Source organism: Oncorhynchus keta, chromosome 10, assembly GCF_023373465.1.
Source record: "Oncorhynchus keta strain PuntledgeMale-10-30-2019 chromosome 10, Oket_V2, whole genome shotgun sequence".
In the NCBI taxonomy this organism is placed as follows: domain Eukaryota; kingdom Metazoa; phylum Chordata; class Actinopteri; order Salmoniformes; family Salmonidae; genus Oncorhynchus; species Oncorhynchus keta.
Genome location: NC_068430.1, coordinates 1,508,142 through 1,533,490, shown reverse-complemented (window position 1 = coordinate 1,533,490; position 25,349 = coordinate 1,508,142). Strand labels below are relative to the sequence as shown.

Here is a 25,349-nt window from a genome sequence, read left to right as displayed (position 1 = left end):
TCGAATTGTGCTTCTCACCCTAACGGTTCTCTCACTGTCACCCAAAAGCAAATGACGTTGTGGGGCAGGCTTCATTTTGGGCCTACTTTTCTAATGGTCGCTGCGCTCAGACCGAGCGAGCTACGGTCAAGCGGGATATCTCGTTGAACTCGGCACGGCCTAGAGATTATGTTTATGCCATTGCCTGCTCTCTGTGTCTTTGAGAACCGCACTTTTTCACTCCAGCCTTGCTGTGTGTGCGTGTGAGAGCTTTTCTTTGACATCTGTTGGGAGAAATGACTGATTTACAGTTCATGAGGGTTACCTAGTCACACATATGAAGTTTTGAAAAGATCTGACCTTTTTAACCCTTGGAAACTGCCACTGTGACATCATTAAAGGCACTTCCGGTTGGCACAGGAAGCTATAAGTAAACCCATGTCTTGATTGACATAGAAACTTACAGAATCCTGAGTTTTAAGTCCTTACGTTAAGAATTGACTGATTTACACAGGGTTGAATGCACTATGTCTATCAAACTGCAGGCAGGTAATGGATATACACTTTTAGGGTGATTTTAACCACTTCCGGTTGGTCCAGGAAGCTTAGAATCAACACAGGTAGACCTCATACTGGCCTGATGGACTGTCATCAAAGACAGGTTCATACGGCATTCATAACCCATATAGACTTCAGGTTGAATTTAGGGGTGCAGGCAATGTATTCCTATGGGGAGAGAAGTCAATGCAAACTCTTTGATGTAAACACCTTCTTTTAACTGTTAAGGGTTAATGCCACACGGTCAAGGTTAGGCTTGCACGGATCGGGAGGACCTTAGTAACGTACCTGAGGTCGAATTGTGCTTCTCACCCTAACGGTTCTCTCACTGTCACCCAAAAGCAAATGACGTTGTGGGGCAGGCTTCATTTTGGGCCTACTTTTCTAATGGTCGCTGCGCTCAGACCGAGCGAGCTACGGTCAAGCGGGATATCTCGTTGAACTCGGCACGGCCTGGAGACTATGGTGATGCCATTTTTTGTGTTGATTTCAGAATGCCATTTTGGTGATGGTCCCTCTCCGTTTAAACATATTGCTAATGTACAAAAGTCAACTAGCAAGTCAGTGTCCACCAGTCAATTAGATGTCATTCTGACACCAAACTGATACCAATTGACACCAAACCCACTTTTTCCAACTCATTTAGAAGCCAACTATCACATATGTCAGAGCAGGCCCATAATTCACAGCGCCATTAGTTTAAAACATAATAAAAACGTAAAACACATAGTTACGTTCTAGCTGCGGGTCCAGGTCAGACATTATGTGAAGGCCTATGTGAGGCGACCCCGAATCCCGAGTTTCGGCTCAATAGGTCCTTCGGTGCCCGAGTAAAACCCTAATTGGTGCTGAAAATCCACTTTTTCCATGCCTTGCTATGGGGTCCTTGAATGAGCTATCGGACCGAAACGTTGGGGTCCGTCTCTATGGCCCGAGCCGGTTTCAATGCACCTAGTCTTGTGTCTCTGAGACTTTTCTAAATGTCGCCATTTTCGTAATGGTCAAAATGAATTGAAGTCATTGCAAATGTACGAGGCTATTTCTCGGTCCGAGAACCTTCTAGAGCCACCTAACTCACCACGCACTATCGACCCGAGGTCTAGAACAGGTTTCTAAAGTTTCGGAACTCTAGGTCTGACGGTTCTTTTTAGCTCGAACAAAGCTAACTATTGGAGGCACTGTCTGTCTCTACAACCCCCAATACGTCCCTCCTCCCAAGTTGTGTGTCTGTGTGATTTAGTTTTCCTTTGAAATTTTATGGGAAAAATGACTGATTTACAGTTCATGGGGTTGCCTAATCACACATATGAAGTTTTGGACAGATCTGACTTTTTTAACCCCTCGAAACAGCCCCTGAGACACCAATTAAGGCACTTCCGGTTGTCACAGGAAGCTATAAGTCAACACATATCCTCACTGGGCTATGCTTTTACAGAATCCTGAGTTTTAAGTCCTTACGTTAAGAATTGACTGATTTACACAGGGTTGAATGCACTATGTCTATCAAACTGCAGGCAGGTAATGGAAAAACACTTTTAGGGTGATTTTAACCACTTCCGGTTGGTCCAGGAAGCCTAGAATCAACACAGGTAGACCTCATACTGGCCTGATGGACTGTTATCAAAGACAGGTTCATACGGCATTCATAACCCATATAGACTTCAGGTTGAATTTAGGGGTGCAGGCAATGTATTCCTATGGGGAGAGAAGTCAATGCAAACTATTTGAAGTAAACACCTTCTTTTAACTATTAAGGGTTAATGCCACACGGTCAACGTTAGGCTTGCACGGATCGGAAGGACCTTAGGAACGTACCTGAGGTCGAATTGTGCTTCTCACCCTAACGGTTCTCTCACTGTCACCCAAAAGCAAATGACGTTGTGGGGCAGGCTTCATTTTGGGCCTAATTTTCTAATGGTCGCTGCGCTTAGACCGAGCGAGCTACGTTCAAGCGGGATATCTCGTTGAACTCGGCACGGCCTAGAGATTATTATGTTTATGCCATTGCCTGCTCTCTGTGTCTTTGAGAACCGCACTTTTCACTCCATCCTTGCTGTGTGTGCGTGTGAGAGATTTTCTTTGACATCTGTTGGGAGAAATGACTGATTTACAGTTCACGAGGGTTACCTAGTCACACATATGAAGTTTTGAAAAGATCTGACCTTTTTAACCCATGGAAACTGCCACTGTGACACCATTAAAGGCACTTCCGGTTGGCACAGGAAGCTATAAATAAACTCATATCATGATTGGGGTATGCCTTTACAGAATCCCGAGTTTTAAGTCTTTACGTTAAGAACTGAGTTATTTACGGAGGGTTTAGTGAGTGTGTGTTATTTCAGAAAATCATAGAAAATCACAGAAATCTCGCAGAGCTCCGCAGCACACTTTAAAAAGATTCGTAAGAACAACCTGCAACTGGATCTGTAACCGTTGAAAAAAAACACCTATCCGTGAACATCACCAAGGTGTCGTTGTACGATTTCTCTTAAATGACGATAGATAAATGGCTGGTTCTTTTTTATTGACACCGGAGGCTCCTTGACTTTGACGTGAAGTGGAAAAATAATTTCTCTATTTTCATTTTGGACCTTTAATCCCAGATAAATGGCCATAACTCAAAAACCGTTGAGGCCTAGACGCCATCTTGTTCGGGGCCAACTGCCCATTATGCCGCCCCTACGCTCACCGAGTTTCGGCTTCTAAATATTTTCAGTTTTCGAGATAAGGCCCCGTCGTGAATCGTGATGTTTTGTAGCAATAGCCATATGATTGCTTATGCCCTCTTGTGGGAATTTCCGGGACATGGGAAAAATGACATAAATCTTATTATTTTTGTAAACGGAAACCGAATGTCCGACAACGTTCATTTGATGACTTCCTGGTAGGTCCGGCCCTGCCGCTCGGCCCGACGCCGTCCGCAAATTTTACAAACGATTTCGGACGTCTAGTAAGGGACCGTACATTTGCAATATGGACTTTCTCACTAACCATACAGGTACTGCCGAATTCTTCCCTTATGTATGAAAGGGGCCATGAAAGGGGCCATGAAAGGGGCCATGAAAGGGGCTATGAAAGGGGCCATGAAAGGGGATATGAAAGGGGCTATGAAAGGGGCTATGAAAGGGGCCATGAAAGGGGCCATGAAAGGGGCCGTGAAAGGGGCCATGAAAGGGGATATGAAAGGGGATATGAAAGGGGATATGAAAGGGGATATGAAAGGGGCCATGAAAGGGGCCATGAAAGGGGCCGTGAAAGGGGCTATGAAAGGGGCCATGAAAGGGGATATGAAAGGGGATATGAAAGGGGCCATGAAAGGGGCCATGAAAGGGGATATGAAAGGGGATATGAAAGGGGATATGAAAGGGGCCATGAAAGGGGCCATGAAAGGATATGAAAGGGGCCATGAAAGGGGCCATGAAAGGGGATATGAAAGGGGATATGAAAGGGGCCATGAAAGGGGATATGAAAGGGGCCATGAAAGGGGATATGAAAGGGGCCATGAAAGGGGCCATGAAAGGGGCCATGAAAGGGGATATGAAAGGGGCCATGAAAGGGGCTATGAAAGGGGCCATGAAAGAGGATATGAAAGGGGATATGAAAGGGGCCATGAAAGGGGCCATGAAAGGGGATATGAAAGGGGCCATGAAAGGGGCCATGAAAGGGGATATGAAAGGGGATATGAAAGGGGCCATGAAAGGGGATATGAAAGGGGCCATGAAAGGGGATATGAAAGGGGCCATGAAAGGGGCCATGAAAGGGGCCATGAAAGGGGATATGAAAGGGGCCATGAAAGGGGCCATGAAAGGGGCCATGAAAGGGGATATGAAAGGGGATATGAAAGGGGCCATGAAAGGGGCCATGAAAGGGGATATGAAAGGGGATATGAAAGGGGATATGAAAGGGGCCATGAAAGGGGCCATGAAAGGGGATATGAAAGGGGCCATGAAAGGGGCCATGAAAGGGGATATGAAAGGGGATATGAAAGGGGCCATGAAAGGGGATATGAAAGGGGCCATGAAAGGGGATATGAAAGGGGCCATGAAAGGGGCCATGAAAGGGGCCATGAAAGGGGATATGAAAGGGGCCATGAAAGGGGCCATGAAAGGGGCCATGAAAGGGGATATGAAAGGGGATATGAAAGGGGATATGAAAGGGGCCATGAAAGGGGCCATGAAAGGGGATATGAAAGGGGCCATGAAAGGGGCTATGAAAGGGGCCATGAAAGGGGCCATGAAAGGGGATATGAAAGGGGATATGAAAGGGGCCATGAAAGGGGCCATGAAAGGGGATATGAAAGGGGATATGAAAGGGGCCATGAAAGGGGCCATGAAAGGGGATATGAAAGGTGCCATGAAAGGGGATATGAAAGGGGCCATGAAAGGGGCCATGAAAGGGGCCATGAAAGGGGATATGAAAGGGGCCATGAAAGGGGCCATGAAAGGCGCTATTAAAGGGGATATGAAAGGTGCCATGAAAGGGGATATGAAAGGTGCCATGAAAGGGGCCATGAAAGGGGATATGAAAGGTGCCATGAAAGGGGCTATGAAAGGGGCCATGAAAGGGGATATGAAAGGGGCCATGAAAGGGGCCATGAAAGGGGCTATGAAAGGGGATATGAAAGGGGCTATGAAAGGGGCCATGAAAGGGGATATGAAAGGGGCCATGAAAGGGGCTATGAAAGGGGCCATGAAAGGGGCCATGAAAGGGGATATGAAAGGGGCTATGAAAGGGGATATGAAAGGGGCCATGAAAGGGGCCATGAAAGGGGATATGAAAGGGGCTATGAAAGGGGATATGAAAGGGGATATGAAAGGGGCTATGAAAGGGGATATGAAAGGGGCCATGAAAGGGGATATGAAAGGGGCCATGAAAGGGGCCATGAAAGGGGATATGAAAGGGGCCATGAAAGGGGCCATGAAAGGGGCTATGAAAGGGGATATGAAAGGGGCTATGAAAGGGGCCATGAAAGGGGATATGAAAGGGGCCATGAAAGGGGATATGAAAGGGGCTATGAAAGGGGATATGAAAGGGGCTATGAAAGGGGCCATGAAAGGGGATATGAAAAATGAAAGGGGCCATGAAAGGGGATATGAAAGGGGCCATGAAAGGGGATATGAAAGGGGCCATGAAAGGGGCCATGAAAGGGCCATGAAAGGGATATGAAAGGGGATATGAAAGGGGCCATGAAAGGGGGGATATGAAAGGGGCCATGAAAGGGGATATGAAAGGGGCCATGAAAGGGGCCATGAAAGGGGATATGAAAGGGGATATGAAAGGGGCCATGAAAGGGGCCATGAAAGGGGCCATGAAAGGGGATATGAAAGGGGCCATGAAAGGGGCCATGAAAGGATATGAAAGGGGCCATGAAAGGGGATATGAAAGGGGCCATGAAAGGGGGGATATGAAAGGGGATATGAAAGGGGCCATGAAAGGGGCCATGAAAGGGGATATGAAAGGGCCATGAAAGGGGCCATGAAAGGGGATATGAAAGGGGCCATGAAAGGGGCTATGAAAGGGGATATGAAAGGGGCCATGAAAGGGGCCATGAATGAAAGGGGCCATGAAAGGGGATATGAAAGGTGAAAGGGGCCATGAAAGGGGCCATGAAAGGGGATATGAAAGGGGCCATGAAAGGGGCCATGAAAGGGGGGGGCTATATGAAAGGGGATATGAAAGGGGATATGAAAGGGGCCATGAAAGGGGCTATGAAAGGGGATATGAAAGGGGATATGAAAGGGCCATGAAAGGGGATATGAAAGGGGCCATGATATGAAAGGGGCCATGAAAGGGGATATGAAAGGGGCCATGAAAGGGGGAAAGGGGCCATGAAAGGGGCCATGAAAGGGGATATGAAAGGGGATATGAAAAATGAAAGGGGCCATGAAAGGGGCCATGAAAGGGGATATGAAAGGGGCCATGAAAGGGGATATGAAAGGGGCCATGAAAGGGGCCATGAAAGGGGCCATGAAAGGGGGATATGAAAGGGTGCCATGAAAGGGGCCATGAAAGGGGCCATGAAAGGGGATATGAAAGGGGCCATGAAAGGGGGGCCATGAAAGGGGATATGAAAGGGGCCATGAAAGGGGGCCATGAAAGGGGCCATGAAAGGGGCCATGAAAGGGGCCATGAAAGGGGATATGAAAGGGGCCATGAAAGGGGATATGAAAGGGGCTATGAAGGGGATATGAAAGGGGCCATGAAAGGGGATATGAAAGGATATGAAAGGGGATATGAAAGGGGATATGAAAGGGGCTATGAAGGGGATATGAAAGGGGATATGAAAGGGGCCATGAAAGGGGGAAAGGGGCCATGAAAGGGGCCATGAAAGGGGATATGAAAGGGGATATGAAAGGGGCCATGAAAGGGGCCATGAAAGGGGATAAAGGGGCCATGAAAGGGGATATGAAAGGGGCCATGAAAATGAAAGGGGATATGAAAGGGGCTATGAAAGGGGATATGAAAGGGGCCATGAAAGGGGATATGAAAGGGGCCATGAAAGGGGATATGAAAGGGGCCATGAAAGGGGCCATGAAAGGGGATATGAAAGGGGATATGAAAGGGGCCATGAAAGGGGCTATGAAAGGGGCCATGAAAGGGGATATGAAAGGGGCCATGAAAGGGGATATGAAAGGGGCCATGAAAGGGGCCATGAAAGGGGATATGAAAGGGGCCATGAAAGGGGATATGAAAGGGGATATGAAAGGGGCTATGAAAGGGGCTATGAAAGGGGATATGAAAGGGGATATGAAAGGGGATATGAAAGGGGATATGAAAGGGGATATGAAAGGGGCCATGAAAGGGGCCATGAAAGGGGATATGAAAGGGGATATGAAAGGGGCTATGAAAGGGGCTATGAAAGGGGCTATGAAAGGGGCCATGAAAGGGGATATGAAAGGGGCCATGAAAGGGGCCATGAAAGGGGATATGAAAGGGGCCATGAAAGGGGCCATGAAAGGGGCCATGATATGAAAGGGGCCATGAAAGGGGCCATGAAAGGGGATATGAAAGGGGATATGAAAGGGGCCATGAAAGGGGCCATGAAAGGATATGAAAGGGGCCATGAAAGGGGCCATGAAAGGGGATATGAAAGGGGATATGAAAGGGGCCATGAAAGGGGCCATGAAAGGGGCCATGAAAGGGGCCATGAAAGGGGCCATGAAAGGGGGCTATGAAAGGGGCTATGAAAGGGGCTATGAAAGGGGATATGAAAGGGGCCATGAAAGGGGATATGAAAGGGGATATGAAAGGGGCCATGAAAGGGGCCATGAAAGGGGATATGAAAGGGGCCATGAAAGGGGCTATGAAAGGGGATATGAAAGGGGTATGAAAGGGATGCCATGAAAGGGGCCATGAAAGGGGATATGAAAGGGGCCATGAAAGGGTCCTTCTGGATATGAAAGGGGATAGCACAGTTGGTAGAGCATGGCGCTTGTAACGCCAGGGTAGTGGGTTCGATTCCCGGGACCACCCATACGTAGAATGATATGCACACATGACTGTAAGTCGCTTTGGATAAAAGCGTCTGCTAAATGGCATATATTATTTATTATATTATTATGAAAGGGGCCATGAAAGGTGCTATGAAAGGGGATATGAAAGGGGATATGAAAGGGGCCATGAAAGGGGCCGTGAAAGGGGAATGAAAGGGGCCATGAAAGGGGCCATGAAAGGGGATATGAAAGGGGCCATGAAAGGGGCCATGAAAGGGGCTATGAAAGGGGCCATGAAAGGGGCCATGAAAGGGGCCATGAAAGGGGATATGAAAGGGGATATGAAAGGGGATATGAAAGGGGGGGCCGTGAAAGGGGCCGTGAAAGGGGATATGAAAGGGGCCATGAAAGGGGCCATGAAAGGGGCCATGAAAGGGGATATGAAAGGGGCCATGAAAGGGGCCGTGAAAGGGGATATGAAAGGGGCCATGAAAGGGGCCATGAAAGGGGCCATGAAAGGGGCCATGAAAGGGAAAGGGGCTGAAAGGGGATATGAAAGGGGATATGAAAGGGGCCATGAAAGGGGCCGTGAAAGGGGATATGAAAGGGGATATGAAAGGGGATATGAAAGGGGATATGAAAGGAATGGGGTGCCATTTTGGACTTGGACAGACTCTCAGCCGCAGGCTGGATTACACTGATTACACTGATACTAAAATGTTTATTCTACTAAAACATATACTTTATGTTCCTATTCTTATATTTGATTATTTCTTATCGTTGTTCAGATAGAACCTGTAAGTAAGTCTGCGTATGCGTATGTATGTCGTATATACGACTGATAAAATTTGAAATGTGTCGTTCTGTATCCCTGGGTTACAGAGGAGGCAAAGCCGCGGCTGAGGATGTATAGAATATCACATTATCCACCCAGGCAATATACAGTTGAAGTCAGAAGTTAACATACACTTAGGTTGGAGTCATTAAAACTCGTTTTTCAACCACTCTACAAATGTCTTGTTAACAAACTATAGTTTTGGCAAGTCGGTTAGGACATCTACTTTGCGCATGACACAAGTAATTTTTCCAACAATTGTTTACAGACAGATTATTTCACTTATAATTCACTGTATCACAATTCCAGTGGGTCAGAGGTTTACAGACACTAAGTTGACTGTGCCTTTAAACAGCTTGGAAAATTATGATTATGTCATGGCTTTAGAAGCTTCTGATAGGCTAATTGACATCATTTGAGTCAATTGGAGGTGTACCTGTGGATGCATTTCAAGGCCTCCCTTCAAACTCAGTGCCTCTTTGCTTGACATGGTAAATCAAATGAAATCAGACAGACGTTCATCTGTACAAACAATAGTACACAAGTATACACACGATGGGACCACGCAGCCGTCATACTGCTCAGGAAGGAGATGCGCTCTGTCTCCTAGAGATGAATGTACATTAGTGCGAAAAGTTCAAATCAATCCCAGAACAACAGCAAAGGACCTTGTGAAGATGCTGGAGGAAACAGGTACAAAAGTATCTATATCCACAGTAAAACGAGTCCTATATCGACATAACCTGAAAGGCCGCTCAGCAAGGAAGAACCCACTACTCCAAAACCACCATAAAATGCCAGACTACGGTTTGCAACTGCACATCGGACAAAGATGGTACCTTTTGGAGAAATGTCGTCTGGTCTAATGAAACAAAAATAGAACTGTTTGGCTATAATGACCATCGTTATGTTTGGAGGAAAAATTGAGAGGCTTGCAAGCCGAAGAACACCATCCCAACCGTGAAGCACGGGGGTGGCAGCATCATGTTGTGGGGGTGCTTTTGCTGCAGGAGTGGCTAGTGCACTTCACAAAATAGATGGCATCATGAGGGAAAAAATTGCGTGGATATATTAAAGCAACATCTCAAGACATCTGTCAGGAAGTTAAAGCTTGGTCGCAAATGGATCTTCCAAATGGCCTTAGTTATCTGTGTTTTCTTTATTATTTTGGTGTGTCGATGGTGGTATGTGTAGTTTTTGTATGTCTAGAGGTTTTTGTAAGTCTAGGTGTTTATATGTCTATGGTTGCCTAGATTGGTTTTCAATCAGAGGCAGCTGTTTATCATTGTCTCTGATTGGGGACCATATTTAGGTAGCAGTTTTGTCTAGGGTATTGGTGGGTTCTTATTCTATGTTTAGTTACCTGTCTGGCAGGTGTGGTTACGGACATATTCAATCAATCCCTATACCAGTCTGCTGTTCCCACATGCTTCAAGAGGGCCACCATTGTTCCTGTTCCCAAGAAAGCTAAGTTAACTGAGCTAAACGACTACCGCCCCGTAGCACTCACTCCCGTCATCATGAAGTGCTTTGAGAGACTAGTCAAGGACCATATCACCTCCACCCTACCTGACACCCTAGACCCACTCCAATTTGCTTACCGCCCAAATAGGTCCACAGACGATGCAATCTCAACCACACTGCACACTGCCCTAACCCACCTGGACAAGAGGAATACCTATGTGAGAATGCTGTTCATCGACTACAGCTCGGCATTCAACACCATAGTACCCTCCAAGCTCGTCATCAAGCTCGAGACCCTGGGTCTCGACCCCGCCCTGTGCAACTGGGTACTGGACTTCCTGACGGGACGCCCCAGGTGGTGAGGGTAGGCAACAACATCTCCTCCCCGCTGATCCTCAACACGGGGCCCCACAAGGGTGCGTTCTGAGCCCTCTCCTGTACTCCCTGTTCACCCACGACTGCGTGGCCACGCACGCTCCAACTCAATCATCAAGTTTGCGGACGACACAACAGTGGTAGGCTTGATTACCAACAACGACGAGACGGCCTACAGGGAGGAGGTGAGGGCCCTCGGAGTGTGGTGTCAGGAAAATAACCTCACACTCAACGTCAACAAAACTAAGGAGATGATTGTGGACTTCAGGAAACAGCAGAGGGAACACCCCCCTATCCACATCGATGGAACAGTAGTGGAGAGGGTAGCAAGTTTTAAGTTCCTCGGCATACACATCACAGACAAACTGAATTGATCCACTCACACTGACAGCGTCGTGAAGAAGGCGCAGCAGCGCCTCTTCAACCTCAGGAGGCTTAAGAAATTCAGCTTGTCACCAAAAGCACTCACAAACTTCTACACATGCACAATCGAGAGCATCCTGGCGGGCTGTATCACCGCCTGGTACGGCAACTGCTCCGCCCTCAACCGTAAGGCTCTCCAGAGGGTAGTGAGGTCTGCACAACGCATCACCGGGGGAAAACTACCTGCCCTCCAGGACACCTACACCACCCGATGTTACAGGAAGGCCATAAAGATCATCAAGGACATCAACCACCCGAACCACTGCCTGTTCACCCCGCTATCATCCAGAAGGCGAGGTCAGTACAGGTGCATCAAAGCTGGGACCGAGAGACTGAAAAACAGCTTCTATCTCAAGGCCATCAGACTGTTAAACAGCCACCACTAACATTGAGTGGCTGCTGCCAACACACTGTCACTGACACTGACCCAACTCCAGCCACTTTAATAATGGGAATTGATGGGAAATTATGTAAATATATCACTAGCCACTTTAAACAATGCTACCTTATATAATGTTACTTACCCTACATTATTCATCTCATATGCATACGTATATACTGTACTCTACATCATCGACTGCATCCTTATGTAATACATGTATCACTAGCCACTTTAACTATGCCACTTTGTTTACTTTGTCTACATACTCATCTCATATGTATATACTGTACTCGATACCATCTCCTGTATGCTGCTCTGTACCATCACTCATTCATATATCCTTATGTACATATTCTTTATCCCCTTACACTGTGTATAAGACAGTAGTTTTGGAATTGTTAGTTAGATTACTTGTTGGTTATCACTGCATTGTCGGAACTAGAAGCACAAGCATTTCGCTACACTCGCATTAACATCTGCTAACCATGTGTATGTGACAAATAACATTTGATTTGGATTTGCACTACTCAGATTTGCTTCATGGTTCGTTTGGTTGTTTTGTTAGTTTTGTTCAGTGTTCTTTCTTTCTTTCAATAAAGAAGTATGTACGCTCACCACGCGGCGCCTTGGTCTCCTCCATACAACGACCGTGACACAAAGTCAAGGTATTGGAGTTGTCACGACATTTCCCGACGAAGGCAGCGCTCTGCGGTTCGGCGTCGCTGGTCCACTTTTCCTTGTCTTTGTTTTCACACACCTGTTTTCCATTTCACAATGATTTGTTCCTGTATTTAGACCCTCTGTTTCCCCCGTGGTGTTGTGGGGGATTATTACATGCTCAGTTAGGTTTATTTTGATGGCTGGTTTTTGGACGGGTGCTGTGTTCTATCTTTACCTTCTTGTTTTTTTTGTCAAGTTGTTACCTTGTGCCTTGTTGAGTAAAGTATGTTGCTCACTCATTCTGCTCTCCTGCGCTTGACTTCATGCACCAGCTACACTCACCTTCTGACAGGAGAGGCCATCACAAAGCCCTGACCTCAATCCCATAGAAAATGTGTGGGCAGAACTGAAAAAGCTTAAGCGAGCAAGGTGGCCTACAAACCTGACCCAGTGACACCAGCTCTGTCAGGAGGAATGGGCCAACTTATTGTGGGAAGCTTGTGGAAGGCTGCCCGAAACATTTGACCCAAGTTAAACAATTTAAAGGCAATGATACCAAATACTAATTGAGTGTATGTAAACTTCTGACCCACTGGGAATGTGATGAAAGAAATGCTGAAATAAATCATTCTCTCTACTATTATTCTGACATTTCACATTCTTAAAATAAAGTGGTGATCCTAACTGACCTAAAACAGGACATTTTTACTCTGATTAAATGTCAGGAATTGTGAAAAACTGAGTTTAAATGTTTTTGGCTAAGGTGTATGTAAACTTCAGAGTTCAACTGTACAGGTGTAGGTAGAGTATTTTAAGTGAACATATCATAGTTCTCTAGAGGGAACAGAAATAGAAAGAGTGGACGTACAGGCTTCTTAGATTGATGTCTCATCACACGCAAGTACGGTTTAGCATTTAACTGTAACTTAGAATAACATTCTCTATGCACCTGGCTTAAGCAACCTGAAGCTTTCTTAAATCACGGTTATATAGGCAGACATAGGAAATGGCTACGGATAGCGGAAAGCAGACCCCCGTCTTGAGTCAATACCACCATCTATTGGTAAACATGAATATACCAGGTTACTACATTCCCCCCCTTTATTTAAAGCTAATAATCCAACTTAATTCCTTTCTGAGCTATGCTATTTTCATATTTACATTTTATCAAACATGATCTCCTTTAGGATCTGAAAAAGTCTGGCGGACATCTCTCTCTAATAGAGCGTCTCCGAGGTGGTGTAGCTGGTGCCACCAGTCTGGCGGACATCTCTCTCTAATAGAGCGTCTCAGAGGTGGTGTAGCTGGTACCACCAGTCTGGCGGACATCTCACTCTAATAGAGCGTCTCCGAGGTGGTGTAGCTGGTACCACCAGTCTGGCGGACATCTCACTCTAATAGAGCGTCTCCGAGGTGGTGAAGCTGGTGCCACCAGTCTGGCGGACATCTCACTCTAATAGAGCGTCTCCGAGGTGGTGAAGCTGGTACCACCAGTCTGGCGGACATCTCACTCTAATAGAGCGTCTCCGAGGTGGTGAAGCTGGTGCCACCAGTCTGGCGGACATCTCTCTCTAATAGAGCGTCTCCGAGGTGGTGAAGCTGGTGCCACCAGTCTGGCGGACATCTCACTCTAATAGAGCGTCTCCGAGGTGGTGTAGCTGGTGCCACCAGTCTGGCGGACATCTCTCTCTAATAGAGCGTCTCAGAGGTGGTGTAGCTGGTGCCACCAGTCTGGCGGACATCTCACTCTAATAGAGCGTCTCCGAGGTGGTGAAGCTGGTGCCACCAGTCTGGCGGACATCTCTCTCTAATAGAGCGTCTCCGAGGTGGTGTAGCTCGGAGATTACTTGTCATGATTACATGTTTGATTCCATTGCTTTTGTTGTATTGTCATTTTCAGGTCTGGTCTGATGAGATCCAAGGTTGACCTTTAACCTCCTTGACATCAACATTTCTGCAGGTGACAACCCAGTTGTAGCTTGAGCAGTAATCCTGTAGCTAAACAAGAATCTTGACACCTTAGTTTCAATGCTGGGCCCTTGCATCTTCCTCAACCCCTCCTTCAAGGTCTGAACCGCACGTTCTGCTAATCCGTTTGAAGATGGGTGAAAAAGGGGCTGACGTTACTTGCTGAATTCCATTTTGTTTCATGAAACTTGTGAATTCGGGGCTTGTAAAACAAGTAGCATTGTCACTAACCAACATGTGAAGCGATCCCATGACACTGAAGCGTTGTCTCAACTTCTCAATCATAGCGTACGATGTGGACGTGTTGATGGGGAAAGCATCTATCCGCTTTGAATGAGAAGCAATCAGCACAAGGAACATTTTTCCTAGGAAGTGTAGTCCACATGTAGTTGTGTCTATGGTTTCTCCGGCCATTCCAATGAATGTAATGGCGCAGTGGGGGATGACTTCTTGTTACTCGAACAATCTGGCTAACCTCATTTTCCACATCCTGGTCTTTGGCCACCAGATTTATTTATTTTTATTTTATTTAACCAGGTAGGCAAGTTGAGAACAAGTTCTCATTTACAATTGCGACCTGGCCAAGATAAAGCAAAGCAGTTCGACAGATACAACGACACAGAGTTACATATGGAGTAAAACAAACATACAGTCAATAATACAGTATAAACAAGTATATATACAATGTGAGCAAATGAGGTGAGAAGGGAGGTAAAGGCAAAAAAGGCCATGGTGGCAAAGTAAATACAATATAGCAAGTAAAACACTGGAATGGTAGTTTTGCAATGGAAGACTGTGCAAAGTAGAAATAAAAATAATGGGGTGCAAAGGAGCAAAATAAATTAATTAATTAAATACAGTTGGGAAAGAGGTAGTTGTTTGGGCTAAATTATAGGTGGGCTATGTACAGGTGCAGTAATCTGTGAGCCACTCTAATATTGTAAAGTGGCTGTTCCACTGGATGTCATAAGGTGAATGCACCAATTTGTAAGTCGCTCTGGATAAGAGCGTCTGCTAAATGACTTAAATGTAAATGTAAATGTAAGCTGCTCTGACAGTTGGTGCTTAAAGCTAGTGAGGGAGATAAGTGTTTCCAGTTTCAGAGATTTTTGTAGTTCGTTCCAGTCATTGGCAGCAGAGAACTGGAAGGAGAGGCGGCCAAAGAAATAATTGGTTTTGGGGGTGACTAGAGAGATAAACCTGCTGGAGCGTGTGCTACAGGTGGGAGATGCTATGGTGACCAGCGAGCTGAGATAAGGGGGGACTTTACCTAACAGGGTCTTGTATACTGTGATCTCTTCCTCGATGTATGACCTCGCTAGGCCTTTCATTCTCGACAAACCTGGATGCGACTGGTGAACCAACTTCAGTAACATACTCCGCCCTTGCAGCATTCCAATGGTATCTACCTGGTTATAAATGATGTTGTACTCGTAGGCCCTGAGCCCAACGTTGAACTCTTGGAGAGACCATTTGTGGTACTGGCTTTTGTTCACGGAACAGAGAGATCAGAGGCTTAACTTTTTATGGCTGCAGGGGCAGTATTGAGTAGCTTGGGTGAAAAGGTGCCCAGAGTAAACTGCCTGCTCCTCAGTCTCAGTTGCTAATATATGCATATTATTATTAGTATTATATAGAAAACACTCTAAAGTTTCCAAAACTGAATGTTCTCCCCATATAAGTACTTGTGGAATCTCTGTATTCCAAATATGACAGGAAGTCCTTCCTTGTCCAGCTGAGAGTAATTTTTCCTACGCTGGTGACAACGTTCTTGACATGAACCCGATTTCTCTGCACCATTCTCCATCCGGTGGGATAGCACCGCCCCCACACCATACGATGAGGCATCACACGATAAGATGAGACCTCTGTCTGCTGAGTAGTGCACCAGCACTTCAGCTGATTGCAGTAACACCTTTGACTTTGCAAAAGCTTCTTCCTGTCTTTCTGACCATTTCCAGGCCACATCCTTCCTTAACAGTTGATGTAGAGGAGCTATAGAGGGTAGAGAGGTTCGGGAGAAAGCGATTATAATAATTCAGTAAGCCAAGATAGGCTTTCAGCCTTTGTCGGTGGTGGAGCTTCCACAACAGCCGTCACTTTAGCTTTGACAATGTGTAACCCATTGGCATCCACCTTGTGACCCAGGTACTGCACTTCATCAGCTAACAGTGTACACTTGCTCCTCTTCAGCCGGAGACCGGCGTCCTCCATCCTCCTCAAAACTTCACTCAAGTTTCTGAGATGTTCCTCCCTTCGTGACTCCCTTCGATGGCGTCGAGGTAAACCGGTAACTTCCCCTGCAGAACTCCCTCCGTGGTTCTTTGGAAGATAGCTGGTGCAGGAGACACCTCGAAAGATAAGCGTTTTATAGGTAAACATCCCTCTGTGGGTGTTTATGGTCAAGCTTTATCCATTAGCAGTTGCTGATATGTGTGACTCATGTTCAGATTTGTGAACTGTTGCCCTCCGGTTAACGGTGAAAGCAAATCCTCCACTTTGGGTTTGGAGTACTGATCGAGAGAGGAAACTCTATTTACAGTCAGCTTATAGTCACCACATAATCTGACTGAACCATCTGGTTATAGTACGTTGAACCACTGGTGCTGCCCACTCAGAAAACTTGACAGGTATAAGTATATCCTCTACATTTACATTTACATTTAAGTCATTTAGCAGACACTCTTATCCAGAGCGACTTACAAATTGGTGCATTCACCTTATAACATCCAGTGGAACAGTCACTTTACAATAGTGCATCTAAATCTTAAAAGGGGGGGGGTGAGAAGGATTACTTATCCTATCCTAGGTATTCCTTAAAGAGGTGGGGAGAGTCTGTCAATTTCCACATCCACTTTAGGCTTCGTGGAACTGGTCTTGGCCTATAGAATCTGGGAGTAGCATGAGCAGCAACATGAACGGTAGCTTGGACCCCTTTAAATGTCCCTAGCTCTTCTTTGAAAACACACTCGTGCTTTGAAAGCACCTGCTGCAGTGTCAATGTCTCTGTGGTGGACATGTTCGATTTCATCCCAGTTCAGTTTTATTTCCTCCAACCACCCTCTTCCTAGTAAACTGGGGCCAGTACCTTCCACTACTAAGAGAGGCAGACTTTTCTTTGGTCCTTGATATTCCACGTGGACATCAGCAACTCCAATCACAGTGATCTTCTCCCCTGCGGACATTCTGAGTTTAATGGGGGTGTCTCTCAGTTTAGGCACTTCAACTGTTTTCCACTTCCTATAGAATTGGTGACCTGTTCATCAGCGTGACACTACATCCTGTGTCCTTAAATCAATTTATTCCCCATTTCCACAATGAAAGGCTTCACCTTCCTCATATTCACCTTCCTCATATTCACCTTCCTCATATCCGCCCCCTGTATGCTTGCTCTGCGTCTGCGCCCACACGCTCAGACAGACACGCTGCGTGTTTGACTGTAATGTACGCTGTACATTGAGAATGCTTGCTCTGCGTCTGCGCCCACAAGCTCAGACAGACACGCTGCGTGTTCGCTTTTGCAACGATAACAGACTCTATTGGCCCCAGCGGCTTTCCGTTCTTTGAAATTCAACGAGCTGCTCTCTTTTACTGTATGGCACACAGTTACCCCCCAGTTACCCCCATCCTCATAGTTCTCCAGAGGGAACAGAACCAGAGACAGTGAACTTATCATAGTGAACATATCATAGTTCTCTAGAGGGAACAGAACCAGAGACATTGAACATATCATAGTTCTCTAGAGGGAACAGAACCAGAGACATAGAACATATCACAGTTCTCTAGAGGGAACAGAACCAGAGACATAGAACATATCATAGTTCTCTAGAGGGAACAGAACCAGAGACATAGAACATATCACAGTTCTCTAGAGGGAACAGAACCAGAGACATTGAACATATCATAGTTCTCTAGAGGGAACAGAACCAGAGACATTGAACATATCACAGTGAACTTATCATAGTTCTCTAGAGGGAACAGAACCAGAGACATTGTCACAAGAATAAAATGGTCCTTCTGTAGCTCAGTTGGTAGAGCATGGCGCTTGTAACGCCAGGGTAGTGGGTTCGATTCCCGGGACCACCCATACGTAGAATGTATGCACACATGACTGTAAGTCGCTTTGGATAAAAGCGTCTGCTAAATGGCATATATTATTATTATTATATTATTAAAATAAAACAGGAAATAATAAAAGGCAACTACAATATCTAGGATAAATTAGAACAGAATAGAATAGAACAGAATAGAATAGAATAGAACAGAATATAATAGAATAGAATAGAACAGAATAGAATAGAACAGAATAGAATAGAACAGAATAGAATAGAACAGAATAGAATAGAACAGAATATAATAAATTAGAACAGAATATAATAGAACAGAATAGAATAGAACAGAATATAATAAATTAGAACAGAATATAATAGAACAGAATAGAATAGAACAGAATATAATAAATTAGAACAGAATATAATAAATTAGAATGGGGCAGCAGTTAGAGCGTTGGACTAGTCACCCAAAGGTTGCTCGATCGAATCCCCGAGCTGACAAGATAAACATCTGTCATTCTGCCCCTGAACAAGGCAGTTAACCCACTGTTCCTAGGCCGCCACTGAAAATAAGAATTTGTTCTTAACTGACCTGCCTAGTTACATAAAGGTTAAATAATAAAAGAACAGAATAGAATAAATTATAACAGAATAGAATAATTTAGAACAGAATATAATAAATTAGAACAGAATGGAATCAATTAGAACAGTATATAATAAATTAGAATGGAATCAATTCGAATAGAATAAATTAGAACATAATATAATACATTAGAATAGAATCAATTAGAATGGAATCAATGAGAATAGAATAAATTAGAACATAATGGAATGAAATAGAACAGATTATAATAAATTAGAACAGAATAGAATAAATTATATTAGATTAGAATATAATAAAGCAGAACAGAATGGAATCAATTAGAATAGAAGATAATACATTAGAACAGAATTTAATAAGTTATCACACTTCTATGCCAAACATACATTAGTCACGTGGGTCGCAGAGCCAATACCTGCAGAACACAGACACAAAGTATACACAGGCATGAGAGAGAGATGATTATCACCCCTGAATTGGCTTTAGATTCTAGAAGACAAGGAATGGTTAGATTCTAGAAGACAAGGGATGGTTACATTCTAGAAGACAAGGGAGGGTTAGATTCTAGAAGACAAGGGATGGTTAGATTCTAGAAGACAAGGGAGGGTTAGATTCTAGAAGACAAGGGAGGGTTAGATTCTAGAAGACAAGGGAGGGTTAGATTCTAGAAGACAAGGGAGGGTTAGATTCTAGAAGACAAGGGAGGGTTAGATTCTAGAAGACAGGGAGGGTTAGATTCTAGAAGACAAGGGAGGGTTAGATTCTAGAAGACAAGGGAGGGTTAGATTCTAGAAGACAAGGGATGGTTAGATTCTAGAAGACAAGGGATGGTTACATTCTAGAAGACAAGGGATGGTTACATTCTAGAAGACAAGGGATGGTTAGATTCTAGAAGACAAGGGATGGTTAGATTCTAGAAGACAAGGGATGGTTAGATTCTAGAAGACAAGGGATGGTTAGATTCTAGAAGACAATGGATGGTTAGATTCTAGAAGACAAGGGATGGTTAGATTCTAGAAGACAAGTGATGGTTACATTCTAGAAGACAAGGGATGGTTACATTCTAGAAGACAAGGGATGGTTAAGAGCAATAAACAAAATAGAAAGTTCTGGATGGATTTTCGTTAGTTTAAATCTGGTTGTTTTGTCTCTGTCTATGTAAAGGAAGGGACGATCCCGGTAGCTGATAGTGGTAGCGATCAAGAGCCTTGTACCAGGCGCTGGACAGGAAATGGAAATGCAGTGCTTGCGATGTCTCCCAATGCTTCTGGTTGGATAGAAGCCACTGGGGAACCAACTGTCTAATGATACCGGAGGGCGAAATGTTCCACACAAACCAATGTAATTTTAGCTCACGGTACACAGCAAAGAAACAGATGAAGGGGATGAAGTCACAAAGACAAACGATTTAATAAAAATACATTTAAAAAAAGGAAAAAGAGAGAGATGGCTCACTGACGCAGAGAGACGGTGAGTTTTTTTTACTCTGGGTGTGTTGGGATCTTGTTTGGATCAAACAATCTGTGAAGATTTGCATAGATCTGCAGAGTTTGGAAAACAGTTTTCTGCCTTAATGCACGCAGTACACTTAATCTTGTCATGAGTGATTTATGACTTTGACATAACTGTATTGTGAACTTACTGTAAAGAGTCATAGGAGGCTTTGTGGTTTCAGTGCATCATGTGTAATAAGTAACCTGTCGATCATCATAAATAACCATGTCTCCATAACATCTGGGCACCAGCAAAGTGACAAATTGTTATAAAATGTTTTTACATGTAATGTCAAGGTTTAAGTTACAGCTCAAACGACATAATTCTGTCTTTGTTTTATTTTAATAGGCAAGTCAGTTAAGAACAAACTCTTATTTTCAATGACGGCATAGGAACAGCAGGTTAACTGCCTGTTCAGGGGCAGAACGACAGATTTGTACCTTGTCAGGTCGGGGGTTTGAACTTGCAACCTTCAGGTTACTAGTCCACCGCTCTAACCACTAGGCCACCCTGCCGCCTCTACACTCTAACCACTAGGCTACCCTGCCGCCTCTACACTCTAACCACTAGGCTACCCTGCCGCCTCTACACTCTAACCACTAGGCTACCCTGCCGCCTCTACACTCTAACCACTAGGCTACCCTGCCACCTCTACACTCTAACCACTAGGCTACCCTGCCACCTCTACACTCTAACCACTAGGCTACCTGCCTCCTCTACACTCTAACCACTAGGCTACCCTGCCGCCTCTACACTCTAACCACTAGGCTACCCTACCTCCTCTACACTCTAACCACGAGGCCACCCTACCTCCTCTACACTCTAACCACTAGGCTACCCTGCCACCTCTACACTCTAACCACTAGGCTACCTGCCTCCTCTACACTCTAACCACTAGGCTACCCTGCCGCCTCTACACTCTAACCACTAGGCTACCCTGCCTCCTCTACACTCTAACCACTAGGCTACCTACCTCCTCTACACTCTAACCACTAGGCTACCTGCCTCCTCTACACTCTAACCACTAGGCTACCCTGCCTCCTCTACACTCTAACCACTAGGCTACCCTGCCTCCTCTACACTCTAACCACTAGGCTACCCTGCCTCCTCTACACTCTAACCACTAGGCTACCCTGCCTCCTCTACACTCTAACCACTAGGCTACCCTGCCGCCTCTACACTCTAACCACTAGGCTACCCTGCCTCCTCTACACTCTAACCACTAGGCTACCCTGCCGCCTCTACACTCTAACCACTAGGCTACCCTGCCACCTCTACACTCTAACCACTAGGCTACCCTGCCACCTCTACACTCTAACCACTAGGCTACCCTGCCGCCTCTACACTCTAACCACTAGGCTACCCTGCCACCTCTACACTCTAACCACTAGGCTACCTACCTCCTCTACACTCTAACCACTAGGCTACCCTGCCTCCTCTACACTCTAACCACTAGGCTACCTACCTCCTCTACACTCTAACCACTAGTCTACCCTGCCACCTCTACACTCTAACCACTAGGCTACCCTGCCACCTCTACACTCTAACCACTAGGCTACCTGCCTCCTCTACACTCTAACCACTAGGCTACCCTGCCGCCTCTACACTCTAACCACTAGGCTACCCTGCCTCCTCTACACTCTAACCACTAGGCTACCTACCTCCTCTACACTCTAACCACTAGGCTACCTACCTCCTCTACACTCTAACCACTAGGCTACCCTGCCTCCTCTACACTCTAACCACTAGGCTACCCTGCCTCCTCTACACTCTAACCACTAGGCTACCCTGCCTCCTCTACACTCTAACCACTAGGCTACCCTGCCTCCTCTACACTCTAACCACTAGGCTACCCTGCCGCCTCTACACTCTAACCACTAGGCTACCCTGCCTCCTCTACACTCTAACCACTAGGCTACCCTGCCGCCTCTACACTCTAACCACTAGGCTACCCTGCCGCCTCTACACTCTAACCACTAGGCTACCCTGCCTCCTCTACACTCTAACCACTAGGCTACCCTGCCGCCTCTACACTCTAACCACTAGGCTACCCTGCCTCCTCTACACTCTAACCACTAGGCTACCCTGCCACCTCTACACTCTAACCACTAGGCTACCCTGCCCCCTCTATACTCTAACCACTAGGCTACCTACCTCCTCTACACTCTAACCACTAGGCTACCTACCTCCTCTACACTCTAACCACTAGGCTACCTACCTCCTCTACACTCTAACCACTAGGCTACCTACCTCCTCTACACTCTAACCACTAGGCTACCTACCTCCTCTACACTCTAACCACTAGTCTACCCTGCCGCCTCTACACTCTAACCACTAGGCTACCCTGCCGCCTCTACACTCTAACCACTAGGCTACCCTGCCACCTCTACACTCTAACCACTAGGCTACCCTGCCTCCTCTACACTCTAACCACTAGGCTACCTACCTCCTCTACACTCTAACCACTAGGCTACCTACCTCCTCTACACTCTAACCACTAGGCTACCTGCCTCCTCTACACTCTAACCACTAGGCTACCCTGCCTCCTCTACACTCTAACCACTAGGCTACTCTGCCGCCTCTACACTCTAACCACTAGGCTACCCTGCCTCCTCTACACTCTAACCACTAGGCTACCCTGCCACCTCTACACTCTAACCACTAGGCTACCCTGCCCCCTCTATACTCTAACCACTAGGCTACCTACCTCCTCTACACTCTAACCACTAGGCTACCTACCTCCTCTACACTCGAACCACTAGGCTACCTACCTCCTCTACACTCTAACCACTAGGCTACCTACCTCCTCTACACTCTAACCACTAGGCTACCTACCTCCTCTACACTCTAACCACTAGTCTACCCTGCCGCCTCTACACTCTAACCACTAGGCTACCCTGCCGCCTCTACACTCTAACCACTAGGCTACCCTGCCACCTCTACACTCTAACCACTAGGCTACCCTGCCTCCTCTACACTCTAACCACTAGGCTACCCTGCCACCTCTACACTCTAACCACTAGGCTACCCTGCCTCCTCTACACTCTAACCACTAGGCTACCCTAACTCCTCTACACTCTAACCACTAGGCTACCCTGCCGCCTCTACACTCTAACCACTAGGCTACCCTGCCACCTCTACACTCTAACCACTAGGCTACCCTGCCGCCTCTACACTCTAACCACTAGACTACCCTGCCTCCTCTACACTCTAACCACTAGGCTACCCTGCCGCCTCTACACTCTAACCACTAGGCTACCCTGCCGCCTCTACACTCTAACCACTAGGCTACCCTGCCACCTCTACACTCTAACCACTAGGCTACCCTGCCACCTCTACACTCTAACCACTAGGCTACCCTGCCCCCTCTATACTCTAACCACTAGGCTACCTACCTCCTCTACACTCTAACCACTAGGCTACCTACCTCCTCTACACTCTAACCACTAGGCTACCTACCTCCTCTACACTCTAACCACTAGGCTACCTACCTCCTCTACACTCTAACCACTAGGCTACCTACCTCCTCTACACTCTAACCACTAGTCTACCCTGCCGCCTCTACACTCTAACCACTAGGCTACCCTGCCGCCTCTACACTCTAACCACTAGGCTACCCTGCCACCTCTACACTCTAACCACTAGGCTACCCTGCCTCCTCTACACTCTAACCACTAGGCTACCTACCTCCTCTACACTCTAACCACTAGGCTACCTACCTCCTCTACACTCTAACCACTAGGCTACCTGCCTCCTCTACACTCTAACCACTAGTCTACCCTGCCTCCTCTACACTCTAACCACTAGGCTACCCTGCCGCCTCTACACTCTAACCACTAGGCTACCCTGCCTCCTCTACACTCTAACCACTAGGCTACCCTGCCACCTCTACACTCTAACCACTAGGCTACCCTGCCCCCTCTATACTCTAACCACTAGGCTACCTACCTCCTCTACACTCTAACCACTAGGCTACCTACCTCCTCTACACTCTAACCACTAGGCTACCTACCTCCTCTACACTCTAACCACTAGGCTACCTACCTCCTCTACACTCTAACCACTAGGCTACCTACCTCCTCTACACTCTAACCACTAGGCTACCCTGCCGCCTCTACACTCTAACCACTAGGCTACCCTGCCGCCTCTACACTCTAACCACTAGGCTACCCTACCTCCTCTACACTCTAACCACTAGGCTACCCTGCCGCCCCTACACTCTAACCACTAGGCTACCCTGCCGCCCCTACACTCTAACCACTAGGCTACCTACCTCCTCTACACTCTAACCACTAGGCTACCTACCTCCTCTACACTCTAACCACTAGGCTACCTACCTCCTCTACACTCTAACCACTAGGCTACCCTGCCGCCTCTACACTCTAACCACTAGGCTACCTACCTCCTCTACACTCTAACCACTAGGCTACCTACCTCCTCTACACTCTAACCACTAGGCTACCTACCTCCTCTACACTCTAACCACTAGGCTACCTACCTCCTCTACACTCTAACCACTAGGCTACCTACCTCCTCTACACTCTAACCACTAGGCTACCCTGCGAATTAACACTCATTAACAAAAGGTGGTACTATGTCTCTTGTTTTTCCAAACAGGTGAATTCAACTTCTTACAAACGTGTTTTACAAAGTGTAAATTAACTATATTGAGCAGTAGCTACAAGTAGAGAAATGTTACAGAAACGATAATAATATTTGGCTTAAAACACAGTAAGTTGGTATTTCTTTACCTTTGACGGGGGGAGGGTTGTCCACCTAAAGGAAGCCTTGTAAAGACCTAGAGACTGTTGATTTATGAATTGATGTCAGTGGTGTGGTTTCCTTTGTTGATACAGGGTCTGCCTCCCAAACGGCTCCCCAATCCCAATTACTCTTGACCAGGGCCCATAGGGTCAAAAGTACTGCGCTATATAGAGAATGGGGTGTTATTTGGGATAAAAAGGGACTTTTCTTTCCCGTCTCAGGCAGCATACAACACAAACAACCATTTGTGCCCCAGTGTCCATGTAGGCAACACTTCACATGAATGAATGTCCTCCAATCATAACACACATGAGTAATTTGTCATAATGCCCAAGCAGACCCACGTCATGCATCTGCCGCT

General features: G+C 46.3%; 1 long non-coding RNA gene across 1 annotated transcript; it reads right to left on the bottom strand.

Moving 5' to 3' along the window:
• Positions 1-21,714: 21,714 nt before the first annotated feature.
• On the bottom strand, positions 21,715-24,778 carry LOC127932008 (uncharacterized). Its single transcript, XR_008143535.1, has 3 exons — positions 24,301-24,778; positions 22,609-22,767; positions 21,715-22,349 (listed from the first exon to the last, which is right to left on the bottom strand). It is a non-coding gene; the product is annotated as an uncharacterized LOC127932008 (long non-coding RNA).
• Positions 24,779-25,349: the final 571 nt, after the last annotated feature.